Here is a 19,548-nt window from a genome sequence, read left to right as displayed (position 1 = left end):
CCTGCCTCTTTTTGTCAGACTGGAAGTCTCTGTAAATTAGGACATGTGTCTTTTTCATCTCTGTGTCTGAGTCAGTAACGAGCACAGTGTTCTGCTTATCAACATTTATAATGTGTCTGTTAAATGAATATAGGAGTGAGACGGTGACTGATTTGCAGGCAGTGCTCTGGCTTCCGATTTGCTGGCAGACATCCCTCTTCCTTGGTCAATCAATGGTGGTGAATCCAGAAATCCCTCCATCCATGCTTTTTTTTTTTTTTTTTTCTTTTTTTTTAGGTTCATGTGTTTTTCATGGTTCTTGTGACCTCTGCAGAAGCCCCAGCTCTGGAAAGAAAGGAGCTGTTAAATCCAGAACATTTTCCTTAGAATGTATTTATCAAATCAGAGATGAAAAGAAAATGAAGGAACTGGGCCACAAGGAAGAAAAGAAGGTAAGATGACAAGATGACAGTACAGGTTTTTTTGTTTTTTTGTTTTTTTGTTTTTTCCTGCGGGATGAACTTCTTCATGGGGTTTAGACAACCGAGGAGCCAGGAAACAGGCTCCAATCAGATTTTTTTTAAATCACATTTTTAGGGCAGCCCTGGTGGCTCAGCGGTTTAGCACTGCCTTCAGCCCAGGGTGTGATCCTGGAGACCTGGGATCGAGTCCCACGTCGGGCTCCCTGCATGGAGCTTGCTTCTCCCTCTGCCTGGGTCTCTGCCCCCCTCTCTCTCTCTCATGAATGAATAAATAAATAAAATCTTAAATAAATAAATAAATCACTTTTTTATGCGGGAGGCAGACGACGAATGATGCTTAGTCATTGCGTAGTTGCTGCTGCGTGACAAGCAGCCCCTTTCATGAGTAAGGACATCCTATATCTGAAGGGCTGGGGTTATGCAAATGACTGACAGGTGGAGGAGGGTCCTCTGGTGTCCAGGTGTGGTCTACGCCCCAGTGCATTTGAGTTGGGACCTCCCTCTGTACTGCAGTCCCCTGAGGGAGCTGTTACAGTAGCTTTAAATTCATGTTTTCCCAAGTCCTGTCTATTCTAATTGCACCTCCTGCTCTGGGGGGAAGGGGCACTCCAGCGGGGTCCTGCAATTATTTGGAGGTTTGCTGAGGCAGAGGGTTCCCGAGCTGAGCTGAGCTGAGCTGCTCCTGCTCCCGCAGCTGGCTGGGGGAGCGGCGGGGCTCTCTGTTCTCCATGGGGGTGAGCAGTGCAGCAGGAGGCTTTCTGTAGAGGCTCTTTGACTAAAAAACCAGAGGCCTGTCTGCCCTCGCCATTATGTCTGGAACCCTCAAGGCAGTATTTGGAATTCATGCTCCCCACCTGTGTCTACCAATACTCTCCCTGGGGCAGGATGCAAAATTATTCACATGCCAGTGTTCTGGCCTAGACCAAAATGTTATTATGGTTAAAAATTATTTATGTTCCAATTACACTTCATTACTTTTTAACTAAAGATCTCATTTCACTCCAGTGAAGAATCCAATACAATCTGGGTCATTTCAAACCAGCCACAGAGAACCTGCATTTGGGGGACATATTTCAAGGAGGACACAGCCCACCATTTAGAATCCTCCCGAATCTATGAGACAAAGTGCTTCGGTGAAGCTCAGAGACTCAGTTTGGAGTTGCTACCAAAGGTAATTTTTTAAAAAAATTATTAGAGCTTTTGTTAATTTCTGGCAATATCCATATTCAGGAAGCGGTTTAGTTTTTTAGTGTTTTTGTTGTTGTTGTTTGCTTTTGGTTTTTGTTTGTTTTTGTTTTGAAACAGGTTTTACTCCTTCCTTTGATACTGTGATTAAATCCAAATAATGTTTCGGTAGACCTTTGCTCCCACAGTGTCTAAGCTATCAGCCTGACTTCTGTGATTCTGTTAGAGAGAAAGAAATTCTACTAGGGCTTCTCCTCTCCCACAGTCAAAATAAATTGTTTCAAAGGAGAGAGATGTCTTGGACGGCTTAACAACAGCCTCAGTGAATTAGTTTCCCCCTCATCTCAGACTGAAATCTCATTTTTTGGCTAAAGCTTTCCCCAAGGAAAAGGAGTACAACATGTCCTTGAGGTTCTCACTGCCAGGGTTTAGCAAGAGAACTGATCTTTTTTTTTTTTTTCCCTTTTCTTTTCTTTTTTATTTTTTTCTCCCCCCCCCACACACACCCCTTTCCCCCACAGCAGTCTACAGAGTCCTGGTTGAGAAGATCCACCTGAGAAATTGTTTTCCCTCACATTTCTTAAAAGTGTTACTTACCTCTAGCTTTTGTCTTGGTTGGGAAATCTTTAGAGCTTTTCTTAGGGGTGTTTTTTGTTTGTTTGTTTTAATTTTCTGTGGGAAAATGTAGTTTCTGTGGGTGACTTTGTGTTGATTTTCATTTGTGTGGCCAGGTGGGGATGGGCACTTCCGCAGGGTTAGCTTTGTAAAGACCCAGTGAAAGGCCAGAACATCGCAAACGTTTGATCCACTGGTGAAGCTACCCCAGTTTCCCAGGTCCACGATGGACCGTGGCCATCTGCCCCCACCCCCACCCCATGGCTGCATCCAGATATGACTGAATGTGACCTTGGAGAAGACCTTTATCTCTTAGGGCTTTCTTCCCTATTTTTTAAACCGCAGACATTGGACCAGAAGTTCTTTCCCTAATTGCTCTGTGGAACACTGTGCTCTTCGTTCGACAAGGCAGTCGGGGCCCCGCACAATACACAAAAACTAAACTAAAATAAAGTAAAAACTTCTGTGGTCAAATACGCGTGAGAAAGTTTTCCAATATATGCCTGCCTTGAAGATTCATATTTTCTATTATTGAACATTTCTGTGCTACAGAAACCTGTATAAATCTGCGTCCTTCAAACACCACTGGCCTTTGCGTCAGTCAGTGTAGACCAGGTTATGCGGATAGAAAAAATACAACCAAATTTCATAGGCTTACAATAGGAAAGTCTCTCTCTCTCTCTCTCTCTCTCTCTCTCTTCCCCCCCCCCCTCCCCATACTCTCACTTCTCACTCTCTCATCACATTTGTAGTGTGGTTTAATGGGACTCATGTTCATAGTCACTCAGGGACACCAGCCGATGGAGTAGACATCATCATGAAAATTGCAGATCATTTTGGCAGAAAGAAATGAGGAAGTTTAGGAGGGTCTCAAACCAGCTATTAAATGTTACAGCCCAAATACGACACATCTGATTCCCACTCAAAATTCATTGGCCAGAACTAGTCACACGACCCTAGTCAACTATCTGGAAGGTAGAAACTGCACAGAGGAAAGGAAAGCTGGATTATAGTGAGCAGAACTAATGACTACTCTGACTTTGGAATCCTTTCTTAGTGCAAAAGCTATAACTTAGAAAAACATTCTGGAAAATTCTGTAGTGAATGCATTTTTCTAAGAGCCCTTCCAGTTCTGAGAGTCTTTGATTCTATGATGCAGTTGCAGAAAACCTCTCCTTTTTCTAGTTCGTATGTGTGCTTCTCTGGGAGAAAATACCTTATTTCTTTTTCTTTGTTTATTGGGATAAAATACATATAACACACAAGAAATACCTTTATTTTATAAGCTAAACCTTTAAAAGATGAAATTTTAAGTCCACTGTAGGATCTTTTAGGATAGCTGGTCATGGCGTATCTTCCCTCCAATCACTGAACATTTATATTTTGAATACAATTGCATACCCTTAGATTATTTTTTTTTCATTTTTTTTTATTGGTGTTCAATTTACTAACATACAGAATAACACCCAGTGCCCGTCACCCATTCACTCCCACCCCCCGCCCTCCTCCCCTTCTACCACCCCTAGTTCGTTTCCCAGAGTTAGCAGTCTTTACGTTCTGTCTCCCTTTCTGATATTTCCCACACATTTCTTCTCCCTTCCCTTATTTTCCCTTTCACTATTATTTATATTCCCCAAATGAATGAGAACATATAATGTTTGTCCTTCTCCGACTGACTTACTTCACTCAGCATAATACCCTCCAGTTCCATCCACGTTGAAGCAAATGGTGGGTATTTGTCATTTCTAATAGCTGAGTAATATTCCATTGTATACATAAACCACATCTTCTTTATCCATTCATCTTTCGTTGGACACCGAGGCTCCTTCCACAGTTTGGCTATCGTGGCCATTGCTGCTAGAAACATCGGGGTGCAGGTGTCCCAGCGTTTCATTGCATTTGTATCTTTGGGGAAAATCCCCAACAGTGCAATTGCTGGGTCGTAGGGCAGGTATATTTTTAACTGTTTGAGGAACCTCCACACAGTTTTCCACAGTGGCTGCACCAGTTCACATTCCCACCAACAGTGTAAGAGGGTTCCCTTTTCTCCACATCCTCTCCAACATTTGTAGTTTCCTGCCTTGTTAATTTTTCCCATTCTCACTGGTGTGAGGTGGTATCTCATTGTGGTTTTGATTTGTATTTCCCTGATGGCAAGTGATGCAGAGCATTTTCTCATGTGCATGTTGGCCATGTCTATGTCTTCTTCTGTGAGATTTCTGTTCATGTCTTTTGCCCATTTCATGATTGGATTGTTTGTTTCTTTGGTGTTGAGTTTAATAAGTTCTTTATAGATCTTGGAAACTAGCCCTTAGATTATTATTATTATTATTTAGATTTTATTTATTTATTCATGAGAGACACACACAGAGAGAGAGAGAGAGGCAGAGACACAGGCAGAGGGAGAAGCAGGCTCCATACAGGGAGCCTGTGTGGGACCAGATCCCAGGATCCTGGGATCACGACCTGAGCCAAAAGCATATCCTCAACCACTGAGCCCCCCCAGGTACCCCAACATACCCCAACATACCCTTCGATTAAAAGGGAAACTGAGGTCTTCCTGCAACTAAATCCTGCTGAAAACAGAATCTGGACACTCACCTCTTGGAGGAGGGGTCAGTGCGTATTTGTGAGCGCTTTGGTTGGACCCATTTTCTGTCCACTTTCTGCTGCCTGTTAAAGTCCCAAGCATGGGAAGGGAAAGAATTCACGTTCCAGAAACGCTATAGCGTTTCTGGAATATATATATATAATACATATTCAGTTAATCTGAATGCTCCCTGCAGTTGCTGGGGCTGGAAATGAGATAATGTTCCCACCATTCCTCACCCACCTGTGTTTCCTGCTCTCCACCTATGCCTCATGACTTTTTTTTTTTTTTTTTTTTTTTTGCCTTAATGCTCTTTGTCTTCTAAGGAAATCCTAAGACTACAGTCTTGCAGCAAGGAGAGGCTTGCCTTGAGCATGGTGTAATTCTCTTTAGGGACTGGGGGGTACGATTTATAATGTTTGGGTGAGCTGCTGACTTGTCACCAATAAGGGAGGTTCAATCTATCCACAGTTCATTCTGACCGACTGTCTGGCGGGGACCCCAGTGGCCAGGGTGCTATTTAATTTGTCACAGAGCAGCCGGCGGCTGTGATAAATTCATAACCTTCTACTTCCCTTCCCTCCATGTACACACGATTTGCTGATGGGTTTATATACCGCTCTGAGGACGGAGGCAGATTTATAAACATTTTGTGATGCAAAAAGGAGCTGAGCACAGAACGGTGCACAGTCACGGCTTGTGAATTGCTAATAGACCACGAGTCTGGCTTAAATATACATCACATCCTGCGACATTAATCAATTCCTAGAGCTGAACCAACGCAGGGCTTGTCCTTCGGGGACACAAAATGCCTATTTTGAAGAAAGGAATTCTAATAAGGAGCGCAGAGGCATTCTAGACCTTGAGGCTCTTAGCAGCAGCACATCTTTTGTTTCATTTTTGAATGAAAAGCATTTACAAGAAGACACTTGTGTTGGATTCAGTCTGACTTTTTTGAAAAGGATAAATATAGTGGCTTTGCATCTATATGAAATATCCAATTGTTTGGCAACTTACGGGTTCCCAAATCTTCGGCCCTTGGACGGCATAAAAAAAAAAAAAAAAAACTAATATGTAAAATCTCTCCAAGGCTAAGCCCATCATGAAAAATTAATGGATTTACGAGTGGGAGAAAACAGAATCTTTTTTTTTTTTTCCTCTCTGCTTCACTGTCATATACTGTTAAAACCTGGATGGTTTCTTTTCCTTTGCCTGGAACTCCTAAGGCATAAGATCCTCTCATTTATCTGTGTAATTAAAATACGTGTGAAGCCCTTGGCGATGCCACACCTACGTGCACAACACCTTCAAAGTGCTTTGACATATATCCTTTGGCGATGTGACCAGCATCACATGAGACATTTTAGGTCTCATCACATGAGACCATCTTCCGCATTGGAAAGACCTGATGCCTGAGATTTAACTTAAATGACCAGTCAAGGATATTTAGCTAGAAAATGATTGGATTGGGACTGAAAATCAGATCCTCAGGTTACGAGTCCAGGGCTTTCCAGGACTGTGGCAACTATTCTTACAATCAGTTCTCTGGTTAAGCGCTTTAGTTATCATTTGTTTATGAAGCAACTCCTTAGGCTGAAAGAAAGTAGGAAATCCCTCCATAACAATATGTTGCAAAAAAAGGAAAATGCATCCGTAAAGGAAATGATTTGTTATAGGGCATATCCCATACCTAGAGGGTGTGATGACTTTCAAAGTGACCTTTTGTGTCTTTGTTCCCAGAGCCAACATTCTGGACAGATGGGCCGGGACCTTGGGTTGCAATGGTCAGGATTTCTCTATGAAACCACTCCTCCAGGGGAACACTCCTCCCTACCTCGAGATGCTTTCTTTTATGTGGGAGGCACTCGGGGCGTATATACCTTCCCCTGGTCTGCCTCTTGCTGACTCTGACCTGGAGGAGGAAGAGTGATCTGATTAATACACTTGTGACGAATGAATGAGGCATCAGCAGACTCAGCTCAGCCGCCCTGGTCCAGGTCTTGATGTGGTCTTTCTGCGGGGCTCCTCCGGGAGTTGGCTCTGCCCCCCTGTGGGGCAGGAGGAGGCCGGCCCCTACGCCGTGGGGCTGAACCTGGGCGGACAGCCTGCCTAATTCTCTGTGCACACACGGGCTGGCCCAGCCCAACTTTTATCTGTCAAAATGTCATGCTTGGACATCCATCTGCCGCTCCTTGGCTTTGTTCTTCTTTATTTGTTCGGACCCTAAGGTGATTACAGAGGTGCCATTTACTGAGTGTGCTTGAAGATTTCAATAGCCTTGATCCCTGTTTTTTTTTTTTTTTTTTTAATTTTTATCTGTTGAACTACATGTTTGTTTTGAACTTTGGAGCAATTGATGGAATAATGGGCTCCTAAAGCCTGAAATATAGTTAATAATAATAATAATAATAGCAATAGTAATAGCAATGGTTGCAGCTGACAGTGTCTGATACTATGCCAAATGCTGTACCTGCTTTATCTCATTTAACCCTCATTGCAATATTTTTGATGAACTTCTAAATTATCTTTAGCTTCGAGATAGACGATTGAGGTGTGGGTCCAGTATCTTTGAATGGGAGTAGCTCCTTTTATTGACACAGGAGGATAAAAACTGTACTTGTCTAAGAGCAGCAAAGGATGCTTGGAGAGGGGAAAGGATTCAGGGCAACGTCTCCAAGGTCCTTCTGTGGGACTGAAGTGTGTCAGCCCCAGAGAAGGATCTCTGGGACTGACACAAGCTCCTAGTCAAGCTGCTAGGAGGCTCCGACTGCCAGCCCTCAGGTGGGAGGCTGGCCCCTTTGGGGGACCAACAGCGGAAGTCAGGCAGTTTAGGCAGCAGGCTGCTGCTCCTTGCTCTACACAGTGGAAAGCCATGGAAGGCTTTTGCACAAAGCTCTGAGACCATTATTCTCCACCCCATGGCAGATCATGCCAAGCCCATTCTTCCCCTCTTTCAGGTTCAGACCCACGTCTCTTTATTCATTCTTTTGTTCATTCATTTATTTGTTCATGCTCCTTCCTTCCTCCCCTCCCTGCCCCCTCTTTACCTCTCATCTATTATTTATTTGATTAATATCTTGCTGACATTTGTTCTTTTCCTGTTAGTGAAGCCGTCATCCGGATCATTGAGTCTTTCCCCCTTCTGCTCTGACTCGGTCAACAACTGCAGTTTTATCCCCTAGTAAATTAAACCCCGGCCACTATTGGCAGGAAAGCAGCTCTTAAATGGCAGTGTGAGTTATTTCATGGTGGGGCTCCCCCCGACTCCAGCCCCCACGTTGATGAGATAATTGGAAATAAATCTGAGACCATAAAAGATAGAGGGGGTGAAAAAGACACTGAGATAATTTTGCAGCTGACTCTATGGGAATCTCTTAGAACTTTTAACCATCCTGGGTAAATAAACTGAAAAAATGGCCAAATTCCTAAATAAACTTCTTATATTTTAAAAACTATGCTTCTGGGCTGATGGCGTTTGAGAATGAAGTACAACCCACATGGTAAAATACTGTAGACTTTATTGACCTGTCACAATTGGTCCTGATTCAGAAGTAGCACATTCTTAATTATTTGACAATGTCAGAGATTGACATGTTCTGCATAATTCAAAATTCTATTTCCTGAAGCATTACCAAATATTCTATGTACAGATCATCGATTTAAAAGAAGAAGGAAGCTTTGTTAAGATTTACACTGGGGGCGCCTGGGTGGCTCAGTCGGTTAAGTGCCCAACTCCTAATTTCGGCTCAGGTAGTGATCTCAGGGTTGTGACCTTGAGCCCCATGTCTGGCTCCACGCTGGGCATGAGGTCCCCTTGGGGTTCTCTCTCTCTCCCTCTCCCTCCGCCCCTCTTCCCCCTCCCTCGCCCCACTCACATGCACATGTTCTCTCTTTTTTTTACTCTTTGAAAAAAAAGATTTCTACTGAGGAAAAAAATTTTTTTGATGTTTCAAAATTATTCAACTGGTTTGGAATCCCAGTAATACCACATCCCTGGGAGTATCTTGAAACTTTGAGGCCTCGTTGACCTCGTCTGTAAAGTGGGAACTAGAGTAATCCCTAAACTCATAGAGTTAGGGGGCAGGGTAATATGCCTAGAGTACTTTCTAGCATATTAAGTGTCGTAGATTTAAAATATGTTTTTTGTTTTGGTTTGGTTTTTTAATTAATTAATTAATTAAGTAAGTAAGTAAGTAATTTTTATTCGAGTTCAGTTTGCCAACATATAGCATAACACCCAGTGGTCATCCTGCCAAGTGCCCCCCTCATTGCCCATCACCCAGTCACCCCCACCCCCTGCCCACCTCCCCTTCCACTACCACTTGTTCATGTCCCAGAGTTAGGAATCTCTCATGTTTTGTCACCCTCACTGATATTTTCACTCATTTTCTCTCCTTTCCCCTTTATTCCCTTTCACTAATTTTTATATTCCCCGAATGAATGAGACCATATAATGTTTTTCCTTCTCTGACTGACCTACTTCACTCAGCATAAGACGCTCCAGTTCCATCCATGTCGAACCAAATGGTGGGTATTTGTCCTTTCTGACAGCTGAGCAGTATCCCACTGTATACACAGTCCACAGCTTCTTTATCCATCATCTGTCAATGGACACCGAGGCTCCTTCCACAGTTTGGCTATTGTGGACGTTGCTGCTATAAGCATTGGGGTGCAGGTGTCCTGCCGTTTCACTGCATCTGCATCTTTGGGGTAAATCCCCAGCAGTGCAATTGCTGGGTCGTAGGGCAGATCTATCTTTAACTCTTTGAGGAACCTCCACACAGTTTTCCAGAGTGGCTGCACCAGGTCACATTCCCACCAACAATGCAGAGGGTTCCCCTTTCTCCACATCCTCTCCAACACTGTGGTTTCCTGTCTTGTTAATTTTCGCCATTCTCACTGGTGTGAGGTGGGATCTCATTGTGGATTTAAAATATGTTTACGGAGTTTTTAATACTCCTCCCTTCAAGAGGTAGAGCTCAACTCCACGCCCTTGACAGCTGGCTGGACTTAGTGACTTACCCCCAGTGAATAGATCACAGAGAAAATGATGATGTATCATCTCCCTGATGCTCGGCATGATGTCTTAGTTGCTCCCTTGGATCCTTGGCTCTGGAGGAAGCCAAATGCCATGTTGCTAGGGTACGTAAGCTGCCCAAGGCACAGGTGTGTTGGTGAGGAGCTGAGGCCTTCAGGAAGCAGCCAGCAAGGAGCCAGATCCTCCTTCCATCACCCTGTGAGGGAGGTTTGAAGCAGATCCTCAGCCTTTGGATGACTGGACTGGTCATCATTCTGACCATAACCTCATAAAAGACTCTGAGCCAGAGCTACCCAGCTGCTGCTCCTGGACTCCTCTCAGCATGTTTTTGCTACCTCATGCCATTGAAGAAGGAAAGATGGGCTCAGAGCCCAGGTTCCAACTGCATCAGGAAGCCCTGTTAGGTAGACTGTTTTGCTAATGAAGTAAGGAACTTAGGCTTGTTCCCCGTGGGAGCTGGTGGTCCTGCTTTCTCATGTGTGCAAGCGCACACACATACACATACCCCCACACACGTAGTAAACCACAGTAGAGACCACAAGCCTGATCCCGCTGTGACTACTTTCAAAGGTCTGTGGAAGGTTCTGGGTGAGAAACTGAGGAGGCCAGAGGAGACTACGGATGACTCAGCATCCCTCTCTTCCCTAACACTTCCCAGATCTGCCTGCAGTGATCCAGGGTGTCAGAGTGAATGGAGAGCACAGAGGAAAATGGAAACAGTTCAACACAACACATCCTGGTGTCCATTAAATATAGAGATTTAGTGTTATTTAGCCACATTCTCCGTGAAATAAGATTTCCCATGGATTTTTTTTTTTCACTGAACAAGGAGACAAAGTTACAGCCTAAATTTGCATGTATATCTATTTTTAGGAGGAGGAGAGGGGCTCTAATCTGGTTGCTTTTCAATAGCATGGACAACTTAAAAAAAACCAGTCTCTCTGTCTACTAAGGAATTTGAATGATCCTTTCTCTAACAAATGACTTGACATTTCAAATTTATGGATTTATTATTTTTTTAAAACAGTCATCTCAGCCACCATTCACTTAAAGAAAAAGAATTCTGTTACTTCTTACCAAACAGATACTTGTCATAACCAAGATGCTAGTAAAGTTCTAACTACTGCTTAGTCACCGAGGTCTGGTGTCTAACATTCGGCATATGACCCAAAAAAGTAAACCCAGAAGCTAATTATCGTATGGTCATATTTCCAGAAATGCTGGTAATCATTTGAATCAGTTTTAGAATCCTGAAGGACTAGAAGGCCACCACTCAAATGGCTCTTTACTCACTGGACAGAGTGATCATGAGATACCTTGTTCAAGCAGTAGCATAACCATCTAAGGGGGTAGAAAATGTAGATATTGGCTTCATTTCAAGCATCAGGAAAATTCTGGGGCTAGTTCCAGATAGCTTAACCTTTTTGAGAATTACAAAAGGGAGCATTTGGGAACGGAGTTCAAAATACATATATTATCCAGGGAACAGGGCGTTTGGGAAAACAGAATATTCCCGTTTTATTTCTTGCCTGAGACCTCCAGAAGACGACTTTTGGGTTTGACGACAGAATCTGCCATTAACTTGCTGTTTGACCTTAGATAAGCCGCTTCACCTCTTTGGGGCTTACTATCCTCATCTGCGGGCAGGGTGATAGTAATACCAGTCACATAGGATGTTATGAGGATTTAACAAAATCATACACATTAAAGTGATTAAAAGGATACCTAGTACTTGTAAATGCAAGCGGTTAAGAATAATAACAGCAGTAACATGAACAACTAGTGTCAATTTTTTTAAATGTGAAACCTGATTGTTTTTCAAAAGGAGAGCAGGGTCGATATGTCATCCTTTGCATTGAGAATGAGAAATACTGTGGGGTGGGGGGCCTGCGACGGAGCAGAAGTGCTGGTGTGCACTTGAGACAGACCCTGTATGGCCCGGGCACCCGATGATGCTGACTTAAGAGGCCTTGCCGGAAGGCTCTGCTGGCCTGTAGAGCTGGCTCAGGCTGCCATGGGTATGTTCTCAGGCTTTGCCCGGTGTAGCCGCAGAGTGTGCAAATTCATACAGACCGTGGTGAGAAGACGGGGTCCCTGCTTGGCACAGGGTCTAGGATGACCCTGATTGGAAATAGACTCCCAGGAGTGCAATGGGAAGCGAGAGCTGACTCAAGTTCCACCACACTTCCCTCTCAGCGACATTTGACATCGCCTGTCATCTTCTTAAGACACTCTTTGCCTTTGGCTCCTGGACCTAATGTCTCTCGGTTCTCTTCTCACCTCACTGATCACCGCTTCTCGAGCTCCTTGGCCGTCTCCCTTCATCGCCTCAACGTCTCATTCCTAGAGCTCCCCGGGACTCTGTCTTGGACCACTCTTTCTCTGTCCATGTTCACTCCTTGGTGATGTCACCTACTCCCCTATGTCTGAAGGTAATTCTATCTCGATCTTTCTAAAATGCATGTCCCCAACTCAGAACTCATTCTGGAATTCCAGGATCTAGCTGAACGGCCTGCGTGACATAATCACTTGATGTACGAGGCCTCGCAGACTTCGTGTCCCAATCGAAACTCCTGAGTGTTCTCACCAACTTACCCCTGCCTCTCCCGTTCGTTCTGCAGCCTTCCCGGGGTGCCAGCTCTAACCTTCCACCTGCTGAGGCCACAAATGCTGTAGTCGGTCACAGCTCTTTGTCCCACTCTGTGCGGGACTCACCTATCGGAAATTCTATCAGCACTAACTTCTAGTAAAAATGGAATCCAACAGCTTCTCATCTCCCCTGCTTCTGCCCAAGACCAACTTACTTGCACTGTTACATGTGGATTGTTTGTAATAGCCCCTCTCTGTGTGTGCTGCCCTGACCATCTCCCGTCTGTTCTCAACTCAGCCGTTTTGTGGGGGGGGCATTCCATGATTTTGACTGAGATCTTGTCACTCGTTTCCTTTGGTTCTTCCAGCAGTTTCTCATCATATTCAAAGCCAAGCACTCACAGCGGCCGACAAGGCCCTTGAGATCTCTTTCCTCTTCTCCAACCTCTTCATTTCTCATCCTCTCTGATCCTCTCACATTATTCAACCTCTTTTTCTAGCAAACCAGTCACATTCTCACCGCAGGTCCTTTGCACTTGCTGTTCTCTTTAATTGGAACACCCCTCTCTCTCAGCTCAGTTGTCACTGTATATGTGAGGCCATCTCTCTGGACATACAGGACATAATATATAATATCATAAACCTGGACCTACTATATAAAACCATAAACCATCTATCCTTCCACCTTCACCTCAACTACAGTCTCACTCTCTGTATTAATCTGTTTTTGAAATTTTTCCTTCCATAGCTCTTACCACCCCCTGATTTGTTAGGTAAATAGATAAATATATGCATACATATACACTGATGAGTTGTTTATCATCTATTTTCCAGTTTACCAGGAAGTAAACTACATGGATGGCATTTTTTCCACTGTTTTTCTTACTGCTGTATCCCCAGATCTTAGAACAAATGAAAAAAAAATCATATATAATAATCAATAAATATTAATTAGATGAAATGTCTCTATTAAACTATAATTACTCCTTTCAGGGGGGCTACTCTTAGAACATGATCAATCATGCTCTTTTTCTCAAGTTGAAAGGGATCTAAGACATTCCGGGTACCCTCCCAATTTAACAACAGATGATACAAAGACCCAGAAAGGGATAAAAATTTGCTCAGGCTTTGCAGTACATTTTTAGTAGAATATTCAGGACCAGATTGTCAGTCTCCTGACTCTTACTCAGTCTGGTGCTCAATTTATATTCTAAAAACATGTCAGAAGTTCCCAAAGAAAATATTGTGGACTTGTCAATGGGAACAATATAGATATTACTAGGACAAGTGCAGGACTTGACAAGAGCTTTGGAACCACCAATGAACAGCTGGGTTCACTGCAAAATTAGGGCAAGAATAATTTAAACAGGAAAGTGACTCAGAGGAGGTCATAGAAGCTGAAGAAAGTTTCCAGGCCCGTTCACTGAGAATTGATTGGTTGGCATATTCATTCATTCACTGCTCATGCTCATGCCAGTTACCATGCCAGGGTAGTTAAGGGACTTAGATAAACTGTGCCAGCCATGCCAGGTGCTGATAGTGTTCTGTGCTGGGTGAGGAGGGTACAGTCAACAAAGTGTGCATTAGGAGTGCTTCCCTGGAGAGGTGATAGCTGAGTCGAGTCTGGAAGAGTAAGTAGCTCTTAGCAGCTAGAGAAGAAACGAGAAGGCGGGAAGATGGAGGGAACAGCATGGGCAATGTCAAGGTGGTATGAAAGTACATATATTCAGGGAATTGGGATTAACCAAAGAGTCTAGAGTGGTAGGTTAGTCAGGGTGGGGGTGGGGGTAAGAAAGAGAAGGAGGCCTGAGAAGACAGACTGAGGCCAGGTGGTGAATGGACTTATAGGGTGAGCCTATAAACACCTTGTTGCAGGAGGGACATTTTCCCCCTAAATCTCAGGGCTTTTAATGCTATTCTGATATTCCGTGTGCTTTCTTAGATAGCAACTTTTTTAAATTATTATTTTCACCCACAGATTCCACGCTATTTCTCACGGGCTTTTATTCTGGGGAAAAAAAAATTGTATGATTTTTTTTTTCATTAACATCTGTCACAACCACAGATGGATTTTAGTAGAGCCCAAACCTGGTTCTGATGTATGGGCATATTGTGAGCGAAGATAGAAACAATAAAAATATATCCATGTTGTGCCTTCCAAGTTATAATGCTTCTTAGAGAAGAGAAAAAAATATATATATATACTTAAGTCTAAACTCAGAGTTGTATTTATGTAATAAAAATCCCAGATGAGGAGCCTACAGCGTGATTTTAGAGCATTGAAAGGAAGCTGCGAAGTTTACATGGTATAAATTACATCCACGGAAAAGAAAAGTGTTAGATTGATGTAACACTGCTTTCCTTTACATGACCATAAAAACGGAGGAAACAATAAAACTCCCCCCAGATTCTGGAAAGCCGACAATTCTTTTTAATAAAAGATGAATGTTCTGTGATATTGCTGCGATTAATCAAAGAGATAATGTTTTATTTGCATTCGTCTGGTTAGGTGCTGGAATCTTTTTTTTTTTTTTTTTTTGGTTGATGTTTGTAAAGATAGGAACACAAAATAGCCAGGAGCACTGCCTCCTTCCATTTAGTCAACAAATAACCCCGGACAGAACAGTTAGAAATTGGAAGAGCTCAGAGAAAGTGGATGAGCTCTTCCCAGATGATGCACAGAGTCGCCTTAATGGGATTCGGGTCACGTAGTGCACAGCTCAGACCTGCTTTGGTTTAATCAGCTTCCAAACGTTAGAGTCTAGTGCGGCCATGCTGATGCAGGCCCTACGTGGTAGCCTGTGTCCCCAAATTAGGTCTTTTTGCTTCCCTTTGTGTGACACACTCTGGCAAGCTGCAGCCGCGGCCTGCAGGGTCGGAGCAGGTTACGCGTGTGTCTGGGCAGACTCCGGGTGTTCACACTCCTCCCGGGAGTGTGCAAAGGTGCAGCACCTCCCCCCGGGGCACCCAGGGGGGACAGCACGGCCGTGGAGGAGCCGGATCCCACTTCCTCTATTTGGACACCTTACTAGGGCACCACTTTGCTGAAAGTAGGGCCGCCCTGGCAGGACCAGACAGCTCCCGGGGTGCCCGGACTCAACCCCTCATGGGGTGTGAGTAGGATTAAGTAAGTACTTACTTAAATACTTACTTACTTAAGTACTTACTTACTTAAGCACTTACTTAAGTAAGCACCGAGTCCTTAAGCCCCCGGGGGGACAGGCCGCAAGAAGTGACCAGCACAGCAGAGTCAGAGACGACAGGCCCAAGGATTCTGGACACGCTTCCTTCCCAGGCTTTTCAGAAAATTCTGGCCCAAATCTAATTAATGACTATGCTCCAGCTTTCTGTCTTCGGTTGAGAGAGTGAAACCTGGAAGAGTGTAAGGAGGGGAGGGGTCAGCATCACCCCGAATCCAGACCACAGTGTCCTCCGCTGAGGGCAGGTGATGCTCGGCGGCCAGCAACCCCGGGGCAGGGCCACAGCCAGAGCCAACGCCTCCGCTTTTAGCACCCAGTAAGGACACAGAGAGATGGATCTCGTCTGCATCCCATGCACGACTCTCAGTGTGATTAGAATACGGTTCAAATAATAGCTTAAGAAAACTAGGCCTCTTGACCATTCTTTCCAGAGTGGCTACGGGGGGGCCAGTGCTCTTCATATTCTTTACCCACCAACACATCCGGCCTCGCAGTCTTACTTCGCTCGTTCCTGACGTTGTGAAAGAGAAGCTGGTTTTCTGAGGTGATGATATTTATAGTTTGGCATCATCAGAAAGCAATTCCTTGCTTATTTGGGACCCGAAGGCTCACCGGGACTCCCTTGTGACTCACTGTGTCTGCGCTCAGGGCTGCCTGCCTGCCTGCCTGTGCTCTCATGAATCCTTAATTCCGTCTGAACCCAGCAATGCCACACTCACTCTCCATCAACCCGCCCACCCCGCTGGACCGCGCCAGCCTCTTCTGTGCAAAGCCTCACACCCGTTCAAAGATTGATTGGGCGTCGGGCCACCGCAGCAAAGACAAAGGAGGTCAAACTCGGCACCTGCGGTTTGCTCTGAGGCCCGATACCGTCATCCTCCCTTCTGACTTCTGGAGCTGACACTGATGACATTTTCCGGGACTTACTTACATAACCCCGTGTCTCGGTTGAGCCAGCTCTATCCGCACTTCATCACCGATAATAATCCCTGAAATATTAATGATGTGCTACTTGCACCCTCTGACTGCATAGCACACGGTTGAAACCAAAAGGACGTGGTGAGGCTGGAGCAGACCGATGTGTAGCCGGCCCTGCATCGTGGCATCTTTCTCATTCTTCTGCTTTGCTCTTCTCTGGCATGGCTAGAGTGCTGGCCAGATGTCCAACAGGGGGTGCAGCTCGAGGCCCTAGAGACGGCAAGTAAGGCAGGCAGGGTAGCTGCTCCCGGGGGTCAGAAGCATGGGGAAGCAGAGAGCAAGCTCAAACCCAGTCCTTGAGTCCACAAGGCAAGCGCAAAATGAAAGCCTGGTGACCAAGCCAGAGGATCATGTGTAAGAGACGGATATAGACTCAACACAGGAGCAAGGGCAAGGGCAGGGAAGCTGGATCTGAGACAATTACCACCACCCGGGCTGGTGGGAAGGTGCCTTTTATCAACTGGTTGCCCGCAGAGTTGGGTGTATTATTAGCGTTGGCCTAGTTTCGAGGCTCAGCGTAGAGGGTTGGCAATACACAAAATATTGGAAAGGTTGAAAACTTATTTAGAGAGTATTGGATTATTTGAGCTCTCCCCAGTGGGCCTTTAGAAGCTGTGGCTAGAGATAAGTCAGATGTGGTCCCCGCCTTGAGAAGTTCAGCACCTGCCACAGGAGACGGGAATGTAAATAAAAAAATTACAACACTCACAGGATTCCTGGGAAGAAATGGTCTCATTCCGCCAGGAGGGTAATAGTAGTAATCGACATTTTTTGAAAGTTCACCATATACCAACTGCTGCCTAAAATACTTTACAAATATTACCAGTGATTTTTTTTCAGTCTGTTTTAAAAAACAGGTAAATGGAAGCTAACAAAGGTGAAACAATAATCACCCTGGGTTGCAGAGCTATTTTTTTTTTTCAGAGCTAATTAATGTTAAAGTCTGATTCTGTGACTTGCAGCCTGACCACTAAACTAGTCTTTTCTGGGAGACATGTTTTAAGATAGATATTGAGGAATATGGAACTTGTCAGGAGAGCAGCAAGGATGTGGAAACAGGAATTCATGATTTATGAGCAAGTCTCCTCTTCTCCTCTTCCAATGGGTCTGATGAGACTCAATCCTGGAGTAACTGATAGACCCTGGGTGGTTCTGCCAATGAACAACAACAAAGTTAAAGCATCCAAAATTGTTTAGCTTAGAGAAGGATTTAACAATCCAAAACTGTTTAGCTTAGAGAAGGAATTTTATAGGTATCTTCACCCATCTGAAGGGCTGTCATGGGGAAGAGAAAAAAATAAAATTTGTTCTCTATGATTTTAATGAATGTAACTGAGACCAACGACCAGAAATTCTAGGGGACAGATTGCAGCCTGAAAAATACTTTTCCCAACCACTAAAGCTGACAAACATAGAAGCTGGTCCCCGGTAGGATGAGATCTTCATCGCTAGAGGTGTTCACGTAGAGGTGGGCCACCTTCTGTTGAGAGTGGTAGTTCTCAAATTGGAGGGTTCAAGAGATTCACTTGCACTGCTTGCTGAAAACTGTGAGTTTCTGGGCTCCACATTCAGAGATCTAATTCGCGGGTCAGTTGTGGGTATCAGGAATCTCTTGTTTTTGATAAAAGTGTACTAGAAGATTCCGATGCAAATGAGAAATATGAATCTGCAGACCATAAGCAGAATTTCCATTTTGACGGAGGTTAGATTACACGACAAAGTTTCCATCCAGCTCTATGTCCTCATCGTGTTGATCTATCTCTACCCAGAATTCAGATTTTTCATATAATCTGCATCACACAATTTAATAGCTAAGGTGCACCTGGGTGGCTCCGGCAGTTGAGCGGCCGACTCTTGATTTCGGCTCAGGTCATGATCATGGGGTCGTGGGATCAAGCCCTGCCTCAGGCTCCATGCTGAGTGTGGAGTCTGCCTAAGATTTTATTCTCTCTCCTTTTCCCTCTGCCCCTCCCTGCTCATGTGTTCTCTCTATCTAAAAAACAAAAAAACAAAACAAACAAAAAAACCACCTTAGTTAAATGTTGATATTTTATCTTTCTCTTTTAACTAGTTCCTTCATCCAATCAATGTATTCTGAGCATCTGTTATGTGCCAGGCACTGTTCCAGGCATGAGGGAGACAGTAGAACAAGGCAGGCATAGCTCTTTGCCTTTGTGGAGAGGGTAATCCAATGAAGGGAGATAAAGAAGTAAAATCAGTTATTTTGTAAATTCTCCCTCTATATAACCAGGCATGAACTCTTTTGGGGAAGGACTATTTTATTTAGTATTTTGTAGCGTCTAGAACAATGCTATGCAAGAATAGCGACTCAAAAGCATACATATATGTGTTTTAAAGATTTATTTATTTGTTCATGAGAGACACAGAGAGACGCAGAGACACAGGCAGAGGGAGAAGCAGGGTCCCTGCGGGGAGCCCAATGGGGGACTCGATCCCAGGACCCCGGGATGATGCCCTGAGCCGAAGGCAGATGCTCAACCACTGAGCCGCCCAGGCGTCCCTCCAAAATATACTTTAAAGCAGCCGTAAGACATCGAAATAAGACTTGATTTGGAGGAAAACTACAGAAACTTATTTTTAGAGGCTAATCTCACTAGTTTAACTGAGGATGGCTTTGTGCCTTGAAATTTTTGTAAGCCAGCAGATTTTTGCTGCATTAGAAGAAAGAATATCCAGAAAGAAGGGACACCTGCTTCTGAAGTTTGGAAGGGTCACAGTCTTGGAGAGGGAAAAACTGACAGGCATCTGGGAAGGAATAAAGATGATGAGGGGACTTGACCTGCCACGGTGTAGGGCAGGGGCAGCCAACTTTTTGTACACATATAAAAAGGACCAGATAATTAAATTTATTTTTGGCTCTGTGGGCCACAA

The 19,548-nt window shown here is 44.3% G+C and overlaps 1 long non-coding RNA gene across 2 annotated transcripts in view; it reads left to right on the top strand.

Moving 5' to 3' along the window:
- The first annotated feature begins 280 nt into the window (after nucleotides 1-280).
- LOC144294525 (uncharacterized) overlaps nucleotides 281-19,548 on the top strand; it is a 105,513-nt gene continuing 86,245 nt past the window's right edge. For both annotated transcript variants that reach the window (XR_013361888.1, XR_013361887.1), the window contains exons 1-2: nucleotides 281-431; nucleotides 1,467-1,632. This is a non-coding gene — a long non-coding RNA (uncharacterized LOC144294525). The remainder of the gene's footprint in view (nucleotides 432-1,466; nucleotides 1,633-19,548) is intronic.

This window comes from Canis aureus, chromosome 23 (genome assembly GCF_053574225.1).
Source record: "Canis aureus isolate CA01 chromosome 23, VMU_Caureus_v.1.0, whole genome shotgun sequence".
In the NCBI taxonomy this organism is placed as follows: domain Eukaryota; kingdom Metazoa; phylum Chordata; class Mammalia; order Carnivora; family Canidae; genus Canis; species Canis aureus.
Note: the sequence above shows the minus strand (reverse complement) of the source record. Positions and strands in the feature narration are given on the sequence as shown.